At 32.3% G+C, this 6776-nt stretch overlaps 1 long non-coding RNA gene across 1 annotated transcript; it reads right to left on the bottom strand.

Moving 5' to 3' along the window:
* Window positions 1-1134: 1134 nt before the first annotated feature.
* On the bottom strand, window positions 1135-2938 carry LOC145111405 (uncharacterized). Its single transcript, XR_013710256.1, has 2 exons — window positions 2488-2938; window positions 1135-2346 (listed from the first exon to the last, which is right to left on the bottom strand). It is a non-coding gene; the product is annotated as an uncharacterized LOC145111405 (long non-coding RNA).
* Window positions 2939-6776: the final 3838 nt, after the last annotated feature.

The following is a 6776-nucleotide window of genomic DNA, read 5'->3' as shown; positions in this document are numbered from 1 at the left end:
ACCATGAACCATAAAGTCTTTGCACTTTATGGTTCGGTCAACATGATCCTCCAAATCATGCTTCGACCTTATTTTTTATTTAGTATGAACCATAGTCTTTGCACTTTATGGAACAGTGATCCTTCAATTTATGGTTCGACCTTATTGTTACTTAGCATGAACAATAAAGTCTTTGCACTTTATGGTTCTCTCACCATGATCCTCCAAATCATGGTTCGACATTATTTTTATTTACCATGAACCGTAAAGTCTTTGCATTTTATGGTTCGGTCACCATGATCCTCCAAATCATTGTTCGGCCATATTTTTATTTACCATGAACCACCAAGTATTTTCACTTTGTGGTTCGGTTACCATGATCCTACAAATCATGGTTCGGCCTTATTTTTTATTTAGTATGAACCCTAAAGTCTTTGAAATTTATGGTTCAGTCACCATGATCCCCCAAATTATGGTTCGACCTTATTTTTATTTAGTATGAAACATGAAGTCTTTGCACTTTATGGTTCGGTCACCATGATCCTCCAAATCATGGTACGACCTTATTTTTATTTACCATGAACCATAAAGTCTTTTCACATTATGGTTCGGTCACCATGATCCTTCAAATCATGGTTCGACCTTATTTTTATTTACCATGAACCATAAAGTCTCTACACTTTATTTTTTATTTAGGATGAACCATAAAGTCTTTGCACTTTATGGTTCGGTCACCATGATCCTCCAAATTATGGTTCGGCCTTATTTTTATTTCGCATGAACCATAAAGTCTTTGCATTTTATGTTCAGTCACCATGATCCTCCAAATCATGGTTCGACCTTATTTTTATTTACCATGAACCATAAAGTATTTGCCCTTTATTATTCGGTCACCATGATCCTCCAAATCATGGTTCAACCTTATTTTTATTTACCATTAACCATAAAGTCTTTGCACTTTATGGTTCGGTCACCATGATCTACCTAATTATGGTTCGACCTTATTTTTATAAACCGTAGGTCTTCAAAACTTATGGCTCGGAGACTAACTTATAGTTTGACCTTAGTTTCATGAAAATTAACTCAAAGAATTTTACCATAGTTTGCTAAATCACGACTCAATTAGGCCTTCATCAACATGTATAGACTATGAGATAAATTAATGCAATATCCAATGCATTTGGAGAACCAAAAACCTTTCAAAACATACGCAAAGGTTACATGTACATCAAAAAACAAAAGTTAACAACATACTATCCAATAAACTCTTTTGTCCAACCATACAGACAAAAACCCCTAAAAACAAATCAATAACTACTACTTGCACCATCACACCTAGGAAGAGGATCCAAAGATGCCACCTTCTCGTTCAACACACCAATATCCACTCTCCCTCCCTCTAAAAGCTCGAACAACGAGTACTTATAAGAAACCATATCGTAAAAACAGTCCATGATAAGGTGTTGGGCATCAGGATAAGAATAGACAACCTTCTTCCCATCCAAGACATCAGAATATTTTTCCTTCATCTCCACACAAGCTTAATGGAGGACCATTTTGATCGCAGCTGTCTGGATAGAGGCATTAACATTTCCAAAGTCACTTGAATTCAATAAAGCATGCACAAAGGAGGGAATACCCTCTAGAAGTCTACAACTCCTTGCTCCAACATTGTGTGATATCGAAGCATATCTTGCTTAGCAGACACCTGCAGCTCACCCAAAGATACAATTTGGGCGTCTCTCTCAGACACTATAATCTTGAGTTTTGATAAGTCTTCCTCGAGCAGTTTAATGCTCACATCCTTGCCTGAACATGAAATTTCCAAATGAGAACCCGTCTCGGTATGGTGCAACTTCAAAGATTCTAACTATTGATTACTCTCTTCCAGCTCACGGATCAACCCCAGGTGACGACCAATAGCGTCATCAACTGTGTGTTAAAGATATTGATTTAAATATTTTAGCTCTTCCTAACCGCGGAGGCTATCACTTAAGTTATCAACCAATTGCATGTTCCTCTCAGATAAGCCATGAACCTCATCGCGAAGACTTTTTGCTTCCGCCTCCAATTTGTCATGAAGACTGCACATCCCTTTCAGCGTCGGGAAAGCCTCATCAAACCTCTGTTGCTTTTTGGAAAGAATGCTAGCCCGCTTGCGAGTGTGACAAGAGACTTCGCTCGGTAGATGAATCGCTTCCATCAAATAAGAACAAGATCTGTTGAGACTCTCTTCGTTGGAATCATTTGCAGGCTCGGGACTCTTAGGAATAGAATTCATAACATAGGGACGTTGGAATTCAGGCAATGAAGTAGCAAAAGTGACAAGCGTAGGTAATGGAGCCTCTTTCCCAGAAGAAGGAATAACTGCAAGAAAAATAGAAGAAGGAATGACACGTCAAGAAGATTATACAACTAAAAGGAAAAACAAAATAGAGTAAAATGAAAAACGAAAAACATATGATTTTGTTGTGGATTCTTCAACGCGACATCAGAAGATAATTCAACCTAAGAATCATCTCCAAACAAGGTGTCGGAATCAAGAATTTCCACAGAAGGGGCAGTCGAATCAGATGGAGACTTTGATTCCAAAAGAAGGGGCCTGGTCGTCATAACCGTAGACTTCGTCTTTGACGCCTGAAAAAACCCAAATCCACTTCCAAAGAGTTTCTGTTGAAACACATAGTTGCAGACAAAGTGGTCAAAGTTTGACTTTTAGGTAGAAGATTGAAAGATTCAACAACGGGAGTTTCCCCTGGATTTGAAGAGGGATCAGCCCTAGGATCTAAAGTTTCAATATCGGAAGATGCCAACTTTTCTTCGGCATGCTTTAATTCAGGATCGGTAATAACGGGGCACTCATGGAGGGTAACGGTTGTGGACGATTCTATAAGGGGCTCCAAATTCACTGATTCGGAGGAAGTTTGGTTGATGGAAACAGACACACCTTGACCTTTTGACAAGCTACAACTAGGTTAAAACCTTTGGAAACCACGGTGTTAATTTTAAATAGAATTTAAAATTTAATTACGTAATAAAATAATATTTCATTAATTTAGAAACCTTATGAAGTGTAATATTGTATTTTTTAATAACTTTGTGATTTGTAGGTATTTAATTACACAGTAAATGATAAGTATTTAATTACAAATGAAGATTTTTAAAACCCTTACTTTTGGTGCATTATTCTCGTTGAACATACGGAGATGATGACACAACCACAAAGGAGCGAGTGGGAAAAAAAACGTTTGTTGGCTAAAACGCCACTTTTGCCATTATAATATACCATCCCAACAAATCTTCAAGTCCATTGTCTCGATCAGTCGTCATTGTCATTGTAGGATTTTTACTCATTCTTCATCGTTCATGGTGTTAATTTCGTGAGATTAATAGAAATTGTTGCTGTCTTCGTCAGTTTTTTTCAAAACTTTACCTTGATTTACTGCGTCATGTGTTTCTTTTTTAGGTTTACTGTCCATAACCTTGAATTTCGTACAATGGTGGTGTTTTTCTTAGGATATGTTCTCTATTTTTAGTAACTTTGTAAATTTTAAGTATTTAATTACAAATGTAAATACATCTATTTTATAAAAGTCATGACTTTATATAATGCAACATACGTTTGAGTAATTACAAAAAAAACCCAAAAAAACATCAAAATTGATTTGATACAAAACAAACAAAACATGTCTGTAATGAAATTAACATAAAAAAATACAATACGTAATTATAAATAAATAAATTAATATGATGGATGAAGTGTGATTTGCTAAAAATAATAAAGAAATAAAAGATATATAATCTCACTTTAAGTTCTTAATAGTCATCTTTATCTAATGCTTGGATGGGTTAGGATTTGATGTTTCAAGTACCCGAAATGAGACAATTTGTCAAATAACATCTACACAAGTTTAATAATATATAAAAAGTAAGATTAGGTTAAATACTAACATGTATAATAAATTACATAAGTTATAAAAGTTATTGGAATAAAATTAAATAACTAACCAAAGAATGAGTCTCTTATGCATTTTTATTTGATAATAGAATTAAAATAAACAAATACAAAACCATTCACCGGACCTGAAAAATCCTCATATTTTTTTACAATAGTTTTCCAATTCAAAGTTATGGTTTGTTTCTGACCCGTAGCACTAAAACCGTTATTCACAGACGCCATGTTGGGTTTTATAATGATATATGTTTGACCTTCCTTTAAAAGATCACCAAATCTGGAAAAATTTTGATTGAAAACACGATAATGGTATTCTGTACCCTGTTAAATCAAAAAAAATATTTTATTGCTTGAAACATATGTAATATTTAGTGGAATATTAAAAAAACAATATAACCAACCTCCTCGTCCATTACGATCATTTCAATTGATAAAACCATATTATTCTTTATAAAGTTCCACATCTTTACCACCCGCACTTTGATATGTGAATCATCATCAATATGTTCAATGTTTTTGAGGTATACTTTATTACCTATATTCATTTTCTGCAAACAATTGAAAACATATTGAAATTGAAAGTTAAGTATATATTCCATTGTACTTTGTCCCGTTTTGATTAACAAAAAAAAGACCATTTTACAATTTTTGGTTTGTCTTTTTTACCTAATAACAGTAAATGGTCAATATGAGCCTTACTCAACAAATACTTTTGCCTTGCTTTTTTTTTTGTAAGTTTGTGAATAAAAGACAAAATAACAAAAAAGAAATTAGAGAAAATAGAGAAAGAAATATAAAAATAGAATAAGAAAAGTATATTGTTAATGATTATAAGTTGTGCAGCCAATAGAAGACTAAAAATGGAATGGATAATTTTTTTTTAATAAGTGACCATTATACCCCTGGAAACATAAGTATGTTGTTAATCATTATAACTTGTGGTAAATTAAGAAAAGTAAAGTAGAACCATGGTTAGGGGGATGAATTTTTTTTTTTAACTGAAAAGTTACGATGTGGTAGTTGAAAGAATACATAATTAGTTTTATAACATTCTTCAATAATTTACAGTAAATAAAAGACCAAAAAACGAAATGGATAGCAATGTACTATTGTAATAACAGGAAAAAACAATGATCATTGTTTGTAATGTAATCAAGAAAGAAAGACGCTATTGTAATATAGAAACAACAATTACCAAGTTGCTAGTGTACTTTCATTCATGCACAATAAACAGATACATATACACACAAACAGATACATACAACTGGTCCACGTGAATGATTTTTTTCTTAAATAACACAACAGTAAATTAGGATCTTCTAAATTATTAATAATACAAGAAAGTAGGACGGTTGGAAAGTACATTGGTGTAATATTGAAAACATGCAAAAAACATTGGTTATATAGAACAATACGAAAAAAGTAGATGTTATTTTAATAAGAATTAGAAAAATATTTTAGAGATGTAAACCGTGTATACAAAGAGATAGAGAACTTAAAACTGACAAAGATGATTATATAGAACCTTATGACTTATTGAACAAAATAGATGTCAACACTACTGTAAAAGCAAATGTTGATTTAATTGCAGAAAAAGATTCCGATAATGTAGATGAACTGATAGAAGCAAAAAGATGAACATAATACAAAATGATAGAGTAAATAAAAACTAACCTCCAATAACCTTGATATTATGTTATTTGTTGTTCACGATGAAGGGAAGGGCCGGAGACAAATTTTTCTGGAGACGTAAACTGTGTACTCAAAGAAAATGACAACTTAAATTTATAAGAGATATATATTTTTTATGGATATATCCATATAAAAGGTAATGATTAAGGAATTCAAAAATTAAATTCCTAATTGTATGGTATAAATATCTGTGTAATCCCTATAATTGTGTTAGAGTAAGTTGGAAAATTGACAAATTAACAAAAATATTGATATTAGATGCCGATTTCAAACGGATTTGAATTTTTAATTACGGTTGGGGGTTTCAATAATTCAATGATTTTTGATATTCACCATGTTCTCTAATAATTATGTTATTAAAACCCTTTGAGCAAATCCACATAAAGATTCATTTTAATATGTGATTACAACCTTAAGATATACAAATATAAATAAATAAATAAAAATAGAAAATAAAACACAACCATAAGCTGCACATAGAATCTTTTTTTGTACGGCCATAAGCTGCTCTTCGTACATCCCAACTTGAATGACACATAAACATAAGTAAAATAGGTAATGATGATTCTCAGCATTAATAAAAAAACAATCAACATGACTAAGTGTTGCAGAAATAAATAAATAAATAAATAACCTGTGAGCATGATCCATAAAGTGTGTCTCAAGTAACTCAATAGATCTTTCACAGTCCTCCACCGATAGTTTCGAAACGTGAACATCAATCACATTAGATAAAAAGTAAAGACTACAACAAATGGGCATCTATTAATTATAAATAAAAGTTACCATAGCTACAAGGAAAACTGAAGGTTCAATATGTGAAATCAAAGACAAGACCTTTTCCTTTGACACAATTTCATCTTCAGGAAAAAAAAATCAAAATTAGTATTTTGAACAACCACTTTTAGCTATCAGTGGATATAAGAAAAAAAATAGAAAATAGGTTAAGAGTACAACTAATAATAGAAATCAACACCTGCTTTTTATATCAGAAGTTGTGATTTTCATCACAATGAGTAACGCATAAATGTCATCCAGTTGTTGAGCTTTTATATCAGACGCTATGATTTTCATCACAATGAGTAACACATAAATGCCATCCAATCGTTGTGTTGCTTTGGTAAAACCATTTTTTACCAGCTGTATAAGA

The sequence above is a fragment of the Lactuca virosa genome, chromosome 5 (genome assembly GCF_052849685.1).
Source record: "Lactuca virosa cultivar CGN04683 chromosome 5, Lactuca_virosa_CGN04683_v6, whole genome shotgun sequence".
NCBI lineage: Eukaryota > Viridiplantae > Streptophyta > Magnoliopsida > Asterales > Asteraceae > Lactuca > Lactuca virosa.
This window is presented reverse-complemented; position numbering and strand designations above follow the sequence as displayed.